At 49.8% G+C, this 13,130-nt stretch overlaps 1 non-coding gene across 1 annotated transcript; it reads right to left on the reverse strand.

The window, feature by feature from the left end:
- Nucleotides 1-648: 648 nt before the first annotated feature.
- On the reverse strand, nucleotides 649-726 carry LOC123463824. Its single transcript, XR_006639198.1, has one exon. It is a non-coding gene; the product is annotated as a small nucleolar RNA SNORD83 (small nucleolar RNA).
- Nucleotides 727-13,130: the final 12,404 nt, after the last annotated feature.

A 13,130-nucleotide genomic window follows, 5' to 3' on the forward strand; every position in this document is an offset into this window, starting at 1 on the left:
GGTTGGGGAAGGGAGCAGGTTGCCAAGCCTCATTCTGAGGAGGTGACAGCACAACCCAGAGGAGGGCATACTTCATGGAGCTGAGGGTTTTGGGGCCTTTGCCCTACTGTCCTCATCTTACCTCACTCACAGGCCACACATTCAAATGATAAAATGATCATAATTTGTGTGTGTGGCGGGGGGTGTAGGTGTATAGGCATGCAGGTGTGTGTTCATGCATGTGGAGCCGGAGTTGACATGGGTATCTCCTATAATTCTTTTCCACCTTATTTTTTTACTTTTATTTTTTAAAAATTTTCTTTGGGGTAGGAGGAGAGAGACAAAAACATCAGCTATAATGAGACTTTGACCACTTTCCCATCCCCACACTGGTCATACTGTTCCTAAACTGAACCTTTACCTCAAAAGATAAATAACAAACATACACAAAATAACATGAACAGCGAGTAGAAGATCTCAGGGATAAGATTTAGGTTCACACCAGCAGAAACCAAGTAGTTTGTGACCAGAACAACAAAATTCCAAAAAGTGAGTACCGCTAATGACTCCAGGAGGTGGAAGACAGGAAAAACAGGATGAACAAAGTCCTGAAAAATCCTCAAAGTAAGACTGTGCCTTCCCTATCATCTCAGCGTTGATCCTAACAGCAGCCATCAGTCAAGGGTGACAGATAAAGGTTGGCACTGCACAAAGCGCTCACTTCTGAACATACAAACATAATGTGGCTATTCTTTTTTTTTTTTTTGGAGACAGGGTGTGGTGGTTTGAGTGTGAAATGTCCCCCATTGCCTCATGTATTTGTGACTATGCCTCATACTCAATTACCAGTTGTTGGACCCTTTGGGATGTGGAGCCTTGATGGAGGAGGTGTGTCACTGGGGGTAGACCTTGAAATTTACTAGCTCTGCCATCCTGGCTTCAGAGCTTGCACCCTCTTGCTGCTCCCTCCCAGCTGCTGTGGCAAGGTGTGACATATAGCCTCAGCTCTGCCTACCATGCTCTCCCTACCACGAGGGAACTTCCTCTCGAGACTATAAGCCAAAATAAATCTTTTCTTCCTATGTGTTGCTTTTGGTCGGGCGTACTGTCCCAGAAACAAGAAGGTGACTGCTACACAGGGTCTGTCACTGAATCTGGAGTTCGCTGGTTGGTCTAGGCTAGTTATCCAGCAAACCACAGAGTTCCCCTCTCTCAGCCTGCCCAGCACTGGAATTGCAGAAATGTACCACTGGAGCCAGATTTTACATGAGTGCTGGATATCAAGTCCTCATGTCTTCACAGTAAGTATTTGCTAACTGAGCCATCTCACCAGCATGAAGAATTTTAAGAAGGAAATCTTAGAGCATCAGAGCCCATGGAGGGGGTTCCTCTGGGCCCCCACATGGCTACACTGGTCCCATGCCCATGAAGCTGGCCTTGGCGTCATGCCCTGGAGCGCCTATGCGTCAGGAGCAAGGAGACCTCCCTGTGCTCCCTGGCTGGTTGCCAGCATTTGGCATTCCCTGGGTCACTACCACTGGCTCAGGGCTCAGGAAGTTCAGACTCCTGGCCTGTGTACAGGCAGCTGTCCCCATCCTTGGTGCCCCAATTATCCTCTTTGTACCTTGTTCCAAGCTCAGGAACTCCCCACTGACCTCTGTCCAGGCTGGGACCTCAGGTGGGCATCAGCTGCTGGATACTCCCTTTGTCGGCACTGTGTGAGGATGAAAAGAAAGGTGTTAATAGGACAGAGTACTACTTAATTACAGTGAGCTCTATAGCTTTGCTGTTTGAATGCTGAAAGTGAAAAAGGCATTTCTGGCTTGCTTCTTCTCTTATGCAATTATTTCATCTGTGGCAGAGAATGAGCAGATCGCTAATAATTATTAAATCTGATCACCGTTAGCCTCTGAGCTCCAAGTAGCCTGCTAAGCATTTTCTCGGCTCCTGACCTCAACCACTGAGTTCAGGGACTGGGCATCAGGCAAGGAGGAGAGAGCCCGTGGTTCACGTTGTGGGGGTGGGAGGGAAGTGGGAGTGCACCCACTCAGTCCCCGTTGCCCTTTGCTTGTTCCTGCTGGCCCACGCACACCTGCCTATGAGCCTTACCAGGTCTGTCTGTGGATGACAGTGACTGTAAGAAAGGCACATGGAGAGTCTGTCAATCTCCAGAATGGCCCAGAGCTCTGTCATGGTGGGCTGGGGGAGAAGAGATCTGTAGAGCTTGTGTGTTTTGAATATTCAGTCCTCAGCTGATGGAAATTTGGAAAGTTTTTGGGGCAATTGGTGGTGGTGGGGGGAGTAGTGTGGCACCTTGCTGGAGGAAGTGTGTGACTGGAGGTGGGCTTTGAAGTAATATAGCCCAGCTCCAAGCTTAGTAGAAAGACTACTTCCCCCCAACTGATGTGGCAAGATGTGATGCCCTGCTGTCTTGATCACAAGAGCATGGATGAGGAGTTACTGATAAGTGCATGGTGAGGGGTTACTCACAAGAGCTTGGTGAGGGGCTACTCACAGGGGCATGGTGAGGGGTTACTCACAGGAGCATGGTGAGGGGTTGCTTACAGGAGCATGGATAACTCAAAGCCCACTCCAGTAGAGACGGCAGCTCATGAAAACTACATCTCTTGCGCTCTCTGTCCAACTTGCAGGCAGCTCCTCTGGAGAGTCTCTCCTTCTTGGAAATTGTTACTGCTTCTGTTACCTTGGGGAGGGGCTTTGTGAATCTTATATCTTCACAAGGTTCCTAATCACTCTAAGTTTTATTAGCTTCCTAGGTTTTATAAGCCTTCTGTGGTGATTTGAATGTAAATGTCTTCATAGCCTCGTTTTTTGTTTTTGAGCTTTCTGCTTAGTCCCCACCTGGTGGCATCTTTGGGAGGTGGAGTCCTGCAGGAGAGGTGTGTCACCAGCAGGGCAGATTCCAGCCCTATGTGTACAGAGCCAGCTGGCATTGCTGTTTGCACTCTCTGCTGTGGATGTACGAAGCAGTGAGCCCTCGAAAGTATAAGCCTGAAATACACCCTTTCTTTCTTTCTTGTCTGTTGTTTTGTCCCAGCAATGAGAAGGTAATTACAAGGCCTCCCTTCTCCAACCAGGAATGAATAGTTCAATTTAGAGGCAATGGATGCACAACACTAATGCATTGCTAGAGGTGTGACCGAGAGGTGACCCCATGCTACAGAAGAACCTCCATTTATGTGACTGGAGAGGGTATATGCAGGATGGCTGGATCTGAGTGGCCCAGGTAACATCTGTTATGCCTGTGCTGTGTACACAAATGCCCCCGGAGTCTTGTCAAAGTGCAGATCCTAGGTGGCTGGGGAGATAGCTCCATGGTTAAAGTGCCTGATGTGGCAAGCCAATGACCAGAGTTCAGATTCCCGGGAACCACACAAAGTTAGACACAAGTGGGTCCCACATCTGTAAGCCCAATGTGCCTATGGCAGTGGGAGCTGCAGTCAGAAGAGTCCTGAAGCTTGAGGCTCAGCTGGTCTGACACTCTTGACACTAAAATGACAAGACCCTGTCCCAAAATGCTGGTGGTATAGTGAGGGAACATAGCCGTGTTTCAAATGAGGGGGAGGGGGAAGACCAACACCTGGAGGATGTTACCTGATTCCCACACATACAAAGTGGCACATGCACGCACCCCCGCCCCCCGACACACACACACCCACACCCACACCCACATACCCACATAGAGAAATGCAGATTCTCCCTGGGCTGCCACCTTTGGCCAGACAATGCTGTCCCCTGGGGATGTTCAAAAAGCCAGATGCACAAAGTGGTGCATGGATCTGGATTTGCTCATAGCGGCAGGAGGTCCCGGTGTGCTCATTTTCTTTCTCTCTCCCCCCTCTCTCCTTGCAAACAAACAAACAAACAAACAAACAAACAAACAAACAAAGAAACACATCAAAATACTGAGAAAAGCTGACAGTTGAGTGTTTGTGCTCAATGAGACATCTTTATTACGCCCTCCAAGGCTCCGGGAATATTGCAGAAGAGGCAGCAGGAAGAACGTAGAAGGACGGGGGACGCTATCTCCTGGCTTTGTGCCCTTTACCTCGGGGCCTCACCGGGGCTGTCATTACCTCCATAAGACCTCTGCACTGCTGAGCCTGTGAACATTCCGGCATGGATGTTAGAAGCGCAAGAAACCATCACAATAGAAGAGGGTCTGGTTGGCAAGAAGGAGTTCAGTGGAAGGGAGGGCGGGGGGGGGGGACACAAAAGAAGATTGGGAGGAGATTATGTTCAAGCAGGAAGATTATCAATCACCAAAAGTAAAATTAGGGCTGGAGAGATGGCTCCGTGGTTAAAGGCGCTTGCTTGCAAAGCCTGACAACCCAGGTTCGATTCCTCAGCTCTCACATAAAAGCAGACGCACAAAGTGGTGCATGCATCTAGTGATTGAGTGCAGTGGCAGAAAGCCCATTCCTTCTCTCCCCCCAATCAATCAGTCAATCAATCAATCAATATATATATATGTATATATATATATATATATAATTTTTAAGAAAAGCAAAATTATTTTTTACAATGCAGATTTTCACTCAGCAGTCTAATCTGGCCTGAGATGCTATCCTTCCAAGCAACTGGGGGGCGCCGAGTGTCTGGCCTCAGAGCGCACTTTGTGGAGCAGCCTAGGCTGACCAGGTCTTCTTTCCTCTCTTTCCACATGCCCCCCCCCCACAGACTGCCCCATCATACATTGCCATCTAACCTGCCCTTCCAGCCCCTTTTCCATCTGTATACCACTCTGAAGTGTCTTTGAGACCCACCTTTTCTTCCTCCTCCACAGCATTTAAAAGCATTTCTTGCTATCTGGCCAGAAATCAACTCTCTAAGAAAGCCTGACCTAGGGGAGCTTTAAAAAAAAGTTTAATTGGCTGCAATTAACACAAACAAATTGGTTTGACACGAGTGTAATGACCAGCTTTCCCTTCTCTTGAAGTCCATCTCGCCTTTTGTCAAGGAAAGTTCTAGAAATGGGTTTCCGCAAAGTGGGCAATCCCTGCACGGCTTTAGTGAGCTCTGTGGGTCCCTGGTTGCCAGCCTCTGTCGTGGGCAAGGACTGAGGCAGTGATGGGTGCAGGAGGGAGCTGCTCTTTTCCTAACAGCTGGGCACTGTGCTGAGGTAGGCATCTTGCTTACCTCACTCCCTCTGCAGAGGCACAAGCAGGAAGTGGGGCTGGTGGGTGGAGAGGCAAAAGAGCATTAGGTTTTGCTTCTGTTTCTGAAGTCAGTGTTCTCTATTCACTAGCCCATGTGGCTCCCAGACAAGGCCAAGAGCCGGAGGAGATTCACGAAGCACTGTCCTTAGGCACCAGTTCAAGCAAGTGGCCAAGAGAAGGCATGATGAGATCTTAATAGCATCATTTTGCGGGATAGATAATATTTTAATGAAAATATTTTTATTTACTTATTGGAGAGAGAGAGAGAGAAAGAGATGGAGAACATGGGCACACTACGGTCTCTTGCCCCTGCAAACAAACTCAAAACATATATGTTTCTTTGTGCATCTGGCTTTATGTGGGTACTGGGGAATTGAACCCCAGCTGTCAGACTTTGCCATCAAGTCTTGTACACTGAGCCATCTCCCTAGCTCCTAATGCCAAAATTTTAAGAATAAAAATTAACACCAAAGGAAACTCCATGAAGAAAATTCTGTAAATTTCCAATGAACACGATCCCCTAGGGCTGGGGTTGTCTGAGGTATGTGAGGCCAACAGCAAGGTTACACCTAACCCCTGTGGCATTTGGATCTCTTGTTCATTGTGAGATTTTCAATCATATCCACTCTTTGTGGGTGGGCAAATAATTTTCCCTTGAAATGGGGAAGAGAATACTTTCCTCAGAGCCATGCAAAGACCTTCGCTCCCCCCCCACCCCGTTGCCATTCCCTCCTTTCCTCTCCTGACAGTAAGGACCTAAGGATGGCCAAGCCAGCCGACATGCTTAGCTGCCTGGCCCCTCTTCCATTTAGTGTTGCAGGCCCATAGTTCACTCACCTTCCCCCATCTGGCCCTGTCTTCCTTCAGAAGACTGGAGACCTCCCAGCCCTCCATCCTCTTTCCTAGTTGAACTATAGGGAAGAGGGGAGGGGCGATCCCTCCCATTGCCATCGAGCTTGGGGTGGGGGGTACCAGGAGAGTGTACATTGGGGAGAGGGAGAATCAAATTCCTCTGCAGATGCTAATCTGGGCTCATGCTGCTTTCATGGTCCAGTGCTACCTCTTTCAGACTGAGGAGTGGAATGCTTGGTGTTCAAGATCTCCCCTCTGAGCGATAGAATTCCTTCAGGCCCTGGGGAGGCTCTGCCTTTGGGCTCAGCACAAGCACATGGCCCCGGGATCTGGGGTTGAGTGGATACCATGGCTCCTCCAGCCCTCCACGGTCACCTGGCCTCTCTCCTTCACGCAGCCCGTACACTGGGTCAGTCTAAAGAACAGCAGACCTGAGCTGAGGACGTCCCTTTAGAACACCTGTCTCGATCCTGCTGAGCACAGGGGGACAAGTTCTCCCCCGGCCCGGGAGTGAGAAGCTGTGCTTAGGAAGCTGGCAGAGGTGGTGGACGTGAGCGATGCTGTTCGTCTCCAGGCCCCTTCCCCACGGATGGGAGAGTGTAACGGGGTGTCCAGTTCCCTCCCACCTAGGTGAAGGTTCCACCCTGGGAGGGGCTGTCCCTCCTTATCATGTCATCTTCCTCAGTCCCCTCAGAACCAGTGTGGCCCCTTTCCTTCCTATGCCTTCCCCCCCCGCCCCCCCCCCCCCCGTGAATCAATTTGAGCAAAGAAAGGAACAAGGCTATTACAGTTAACACCACTCAGCCCGAGAGTCACTGGGTCTTCGCTATTCATCATTCGTAATTAATTAAAAAGTAATTACTTATGGATCCGACTTTCATTATTTACACCCCCCAGGCTGTGAGGATATTACTTTCCTCATCCCTCTGGTTTCCTGAGCTGCTCTGGCACCAGCGATTGCGGCGTGAGGCGTGCTGAGGTCCAATTACAGTCAGCAGCTCCATCGGGGTATCCGAGTCCCCGTCACAGGTCATGTGTGCCCTGGGGAGCTAAGGCCCCTTCTGAGAGCCCAGGAAGGGACTTCGAGGAGCTGGAGTTGCCATGGTTAGCGCCACATGGCAGCTGAGCCCTCCTGTCACTAGAGCCACCCTCAAACCTGCTCTTCAATGTGTGACCGTGGTCCAGCCGCATACACAGTTTTATAGGGCTACAACTGCTGATTCTCTCACAGCTCTCCTCACCACACCTGAGGAATCCGAATCTGCTTTTCTTGAATAAACGAATTTATTGGGGGGGGGGAGAGAGAGAGAATGGGCACGCCAGGGCCTCCAGCCACTGCGGATGAACTGCAGGTGCATGCACCACCATGTGCATCTGGCTTACGTGGGCGCTGGGGAGTCAAGCTTGTGCCCTTAGGCTTTAGCAAGCAAGTCTCTTAACTGCTAAGCCATCTCTCCAGCTCCTGAATCTGTTTCTCAACCTCCCCACCTATAGGCTTCCAGAGCCCCTCACGTAGGAGAGGCACTGTTCAGTGGTTGTGGAGGCAAAGCTGGAAGGTCCCTGTGGGCCTCTGTGTATGGCTGGGCAGGTTATACACTGCTCATCACCTGTGTCACCAGTCCCGATTCCTAGTCCCCTCCCCATTAGTTCTGTCCTGTGGCTTTTTTGTCTTCAAACTTTCTGGCTCAAGGTTCTGTTTGCCTCCTGTGAGCATGCCTGACCTAGCTCTGTGACTGGGCCTGATCTTCAGGATCGCCAGGCTAGTGACTCCTGGGTGTGGGGCTCACTTTCCAGTCTCTGGCTCTGGTGACAAAGCTCCTGCCTGGAAGGGCGCCTGACACCTGGGGCTTCCTCTGCTAATGAGCTGGGTGTCCTGGTCAGCGGCTTCTCTGGGCTTCCCCAGCTGCAAGGGGACTCTCCCATTCTCAGAGTGGCTGTGAAGAATCGATGGTGGCAGACATTTAGTTAATTGCAGTTATTATCTTTACTATTGTCAGGAGAGAGGCCTTGGCCAGGTCGATGGTTTTCCTACATTGGTGGCCAGCGTGTTTTGAGCAGGGATGGGGGTCCAGCCATGGAGGCTACTTGGTGGGGAGTTTGGACTGCTATGAATTCCTCCAGCTGATGAGGAGTAAAGTGCCCTGAGCAATGGACTTGAGGTTCAAGATGTCCCCAAAACTTTCATCATGATCTCCTACTGTCTACCATTTGTGTGCTGAGACAATGGGGTGCACTGTGTACTGGATGGAAGGTCTGATACTTACAGCCACTTTCTGGCCTTGGGTGGGGACTCTCAGTAGGGCAGGCCTGCTGGGATCCCTTGGCAATACTAGCCTCATCAAGGAGGCAGTAGCCACGGCTGTCCCATCTCCAGTGAATATGTCCAGAGGTCCTTTGTCGACTCTTGTGCAATTTCTCAGCTATTGCGTATGGAAGGACTGCCCCTGTTGCCCGTGCAGCAGCTGCTCCTGGACCCCCTCTTCTGTAGATCAAGCCCCATCTCACTTCCCAACTTCTCATGTTACCTTCATTTCTTTCCACAGTCACACAGGACAGAAAATGCACTGGGATATTCATTGGTGTGTTCTTTCCATTACAGGGGAAGAATTGGAGTGTCTGGAGCTATTTGGCTCGGTTTGCTGTGTTTTCCACTCTCCTATCCCTGCCAAAGTCTTTCCACTTTCTTGTCCCATAGGCATCTGGCACATGAGCGCAGAAGACCTCTCCCACATTATCTGGCCTCTAGGGAAGGAAGTTTTGTCTCACCGAGGACACCATGCCCAGAAGGGGAGAGCATTAAGACCTTGCAGGAGAAGTAAAAGGAGGAGGTTGTCCCCTTATAGGAACGAGAAGGTAGAGGCTCTTTGATTTCTGCAACCAGTATTCTTTTTCTTTTATTTGAGAGAGAGAGAGAGAGAGAGAGAGAGAGAGAGAGAGAGAGAGAGAGAGAGAGAGAGAGAGAGAGGGAGAGAGAGAATGGGTGTGCCAGGACCTTTGGCTGCTGCAAACAAACTCCAGACATGTGTGTCCCCTTGTGCACATGTGTGACATTGTGTACTTGTGTCACTGTATGGCTTACATGGGACCTGGAGATTTGAACTTAGGTTCTTAGGCTTCACAGGCAAGTGCCTTCACTGCTCAGCCGTCTCTCCAGCCCTGCAGCCAGCATTCTTGAGATACCCTGTGGATGTGTGAGGAGGATTAGGGATTCAGGCACCAGGACTCTCCATCAGCCTTATCCTAACACCCGTGCTAAACAGCTACCAGATTTCAGGGGACTACTGGTAGACCTCACAGTCTCCGAAAGTTTAACTTGGCAAGGATCGTCAACTCCTTCCTATGACCTTGGGGAGGGAGGCAGCAATGATGGCGTCCCAACACTGAACTTGATTGCACTTCTTGCTTTCCCTGTGGGATGGGGTTTGGACTCAGATTGAATTGGGCTTCAGGAAAATAAAGCCATGCACCATTTCTTGCACCCTCGAGATGGTGATTGCAAATTTATTCATTGCACAGCGCAGGAGGGAGGGGACAAGATTACTTCATTAAATGAGTGACTTTGCTCTCTCTGGTTTCTCCATTCCTTGTTTCACCTCTCCCTCTCTTGCCCAGTTAGTGGATGTGGAAAATGGAACTGGTGGGAGTGGGGCAGCTTCTGGCTGTGAAATATTTAGGGCTCTGTGATAACATGGACGTGGAGGAGAGCACCCCCTGACACCTTTAGCAATGGTCTTATGAGGTGACTAGAGATGTCTGCTTCTTCCTTTAACGCTTCATTTCACATGCCCCTGGAGCATGCTCTCGGGTGGTTTCCAGGAAGCCCCTGGTGATTCAGGTGTTGAGTATGACTTGGGGTAGCCTAAGGGAAAGTGTCCCCTGCAGGCATTTCTAAAGGGTCCTTGGAAACGACATGGGATTTAGCAACTGGTTACCAGGTAACGCTGGTTTCTGCTCTCACTTGACCACAGGAAGAATGTGAGTTGGGGCGTCCAACTTCTTGACATTGCAACATGGTATTGGCTATATTCATAGCAGTGCCGGAACGTGTGCAGCCTGCAGGCTGTGAGTTGGACATGCCTGTTGTGATGGTTGATTGACAGGGTCTAGAATCACTTAGGAGACACATCTCTGGGCATGTCTGTTAGGGCTTTTCTAGATTAGTTTAATTGAGATGGGAAGACCCACTCTAACTGTGGGTGGCACCATTTCATGGGTTGGTCATCCTGGACAGAGAAAGAGAAAAAGAGAGCAGAGAGAGAAAGGGTGGGGGGCAAGCTGACTGAGCCTCAGTATTTACTGCTCTGCTTTGTGACTGTGGACTGGATGTGACCAGCTGCTTCATGTTCCTGCCCCCATGCCTTCCCTGCCATGATAGATATTTAGCTCCTCAAACTAAACTGAGGGCTGGAGGGATGGCTTAACAGTTAAGGTGTTTGTCTGCAAAGCCAAAGGATCTAGGTTCGATTCCCCAGGAACCATGCAAATTAGATGCACAAGGTGGTGCATACGTCCAGAGTTCATTTGCAGTAGCTAGAGGCCCTCCCTGGTGCACCCATTCTCTTTCTTTCTCACACTCTCTCTCTTTCTTCCCATCAAATCAATACAACAAAATATTTTAAAAACCTGTAGACTTAAATCAACCCTTCCCCCTTCCCTTACTTTTTTGTGTCTTGTTTTATTTTGTTTTTCGAGGCAGGGTCCCGCTCTAGCTCAGGCTGACCTGGAATTCACTCTGTAGTCTCAGGGTGGTCTTGAACTCACAGTGATCCTTCTACCTCTGCCTCCCTAGTGCTGGGATTAAAGGTGTGCACCACCATGCCTGGCTTGCTTTTGTCAGATGTTTTGTCATAGCAACAAGAAAAGCAACTAATACACCTGTTTTAAAGTTTTTCATGCACGTTCTCCTTGGAATCCCCCAAATAAGCTGGCCTGCCCCCAGGGGAGCACCCTCCCCTCCGCCCTCCTGTCACTCATTTTCATCCACTCCCCAGACCTGAGTCTTCACCACTGTGTCTATTACTCTCTGCAGAATAGTCTGTGTGTTGCCCTGGAGCAGTTGCAGATTCCAGAGTTTCTCCCTCAGCTGTGGTCCCCCATCCCTGTGTAGCTAAGACTTCTTTGAAATCATCTCTCATGCTGAAGTCCCAGTGGTTGGCATGACCCACACTGCTACTGAGACACCCAGTGTGCTGAGAGCATGCTGGCCTGATGGGGTGGCACGGCTCGGGCAAAGGCCCAGGCAGGCCAGTCAGGGGAGCCAGGCCAGGGATGCAGATTCGTGCATTGCACACTCAGAGGAAGGGCAGGTGCTGTCTGTGGGCTCACAGATGGGGACAGGCATCCCTGTACTCGCTGAAACCTTCTTAAGGAAGCAGCATCACTGTTCAAAATTGCACACAATTGTGACTTGACTTTCCCTCTACCAGTTTCAGTGTCAGGGGCCTGCAAATGAACTGAAACCGGCCCGGTCAGTAGGAGAAATGACAAGGTTCGTTTTGCATGCCCATGGGAGTACTCTATAAGGAGCAGCTTTATAGATAGTCAGGGGTCAGGGTTTATGTGCCAGGTTCACAGTGTGGGCCAGGCATCTCTGGGCTTCAGTGGGAGGCATGGAAGACTCCCACCAGGTTTGCACTTGGGCTAAGTGTTTATCCCCTCTCCCTAACTCATCCATTGAAGCCCCAACCCTCTCCTTCTCCATTCAGTGTTACCCTTCTTGTTGCTGTGACAAGAATTCCTGATAAAAGCAATTTAAGGAAGAGTTTGAGGATACAGTATTGGTGGGGGGAGGCATGTTGGCAGGAGTGTAAAGTGGCTGATTGCATTGAGTCTGCAGTCAGAAAGCAAAGAGGGGGTATGAGAGAGAGAGAGAGGGAGGGGAGGGATGGAGACAGAAGAGGGAAGAGAGATATGACTGCCAGTGTTCCACTCACTTTCTTTTTGTTATTCAGTCTCTGATTCCAGCCCATGGAGGGATGCCACCCGTGTTCAGGGTGGGGCCTCCCTGCATCTGTTACACCACTCCAGGTGGGCCCCTCATAGCCGTGCCAGGGGTGGATCTCTAAGGCAATCCTAAATTCCCTTGAGTGGTCAGCAGAGATAAATCATCACAGAGAGTAATTCGGGGGAGGTGAAGTCACGAAGGTGGGGCTGTGCCTGTATAGGGAGACACAGCAGAAGGTTCTCGGCTTCTTCCCTGTTGACAGGGACATGTGCTGTTGGCTATCCGCTTTGTGCTGTGTTTTCTTCCTCTCCAGACTGTAACCCAGAAGTAAATCCTTTCCTCCCATAAGCTGCCTCTGGTCGGGTGTTTTGTCCCAGCAACAAGAGGTAACTGCTGTGTGCAGGACGTTAATTGTGGAGCTGGAGTGAGGAGGAAGAGAATGACTGAGGCTCTTGCAGCATGGAAATGAGTTACATGTCCGAAGTTTGACTGCAGGGGATGAAGGGAATCACCTTTGATGTTCTTTGAGAGGTTCCAAAGGAGATTTTTTAAAATTGAATTAAAAAAAAAAATCCTTGACTACAAACTATAAAGTCGTATCTGCTGCTGGCATTGCTCACATCCTAGACCACCTGGGCTCCTCTCTGCGTTGGGAGAAGAAATGTCTCCCTTCATTGAGTAGGTACCATGCACCGGACACCGAATCCCTCATGTTTTCTCCTGGTAGTCCTGCCAGGCCAGCGTGGTCATTGCCCCACACTCACAGACTGCTGGGATCATCCAGTCAGTATGAGATGCAGGGAAGGAATTACTGATAGATATGTCTTTCTTTTTGTGATTTATTTTAATTTTGAGGTAGGGTCTTGCTCTAGCTCAAGCTGACCTGGATTTTGCTATGTAGTCTCAGGCTGGCCTCAAATTCCTACCTTGGCCTACCTAGTGCTGGGATTAAAGGCATGTGCCAGCATGCCCGGCTTGTTATTTTGTTTGTTGGTGGCAGGGTCTCAGTTGTCTGGGTTTGCCTACAACTTGCTACGTAGCTGAGAATGACCTTGAACTCCAGACCCCCCTGTCTTCACCCGGGGTCTTAGGCATTTATTAAGCACAACTGCTCTGGAGTCTGAGTTCATCTTTTATTTGTTTTATAATTTTTGGTGTGTGTGTTGTGAATGTGT

Source organism: Jaculus jaculus, chromosome 9, assembly GCF_020740685.1.
Source record: "Jaculus jaculus isolate mJacJac1 chromosome 9, mJacJac1.mat.Y.cur, whole genome shotgun sequence".
In the NCBI taxonomy this organism is placed as follows: domain Eukaryota; kingdom Metazoa; phylum Chordata; class Mammalia; order Rodentia; family Dipodidae; genus Jaculus; species Jaculus jaculus.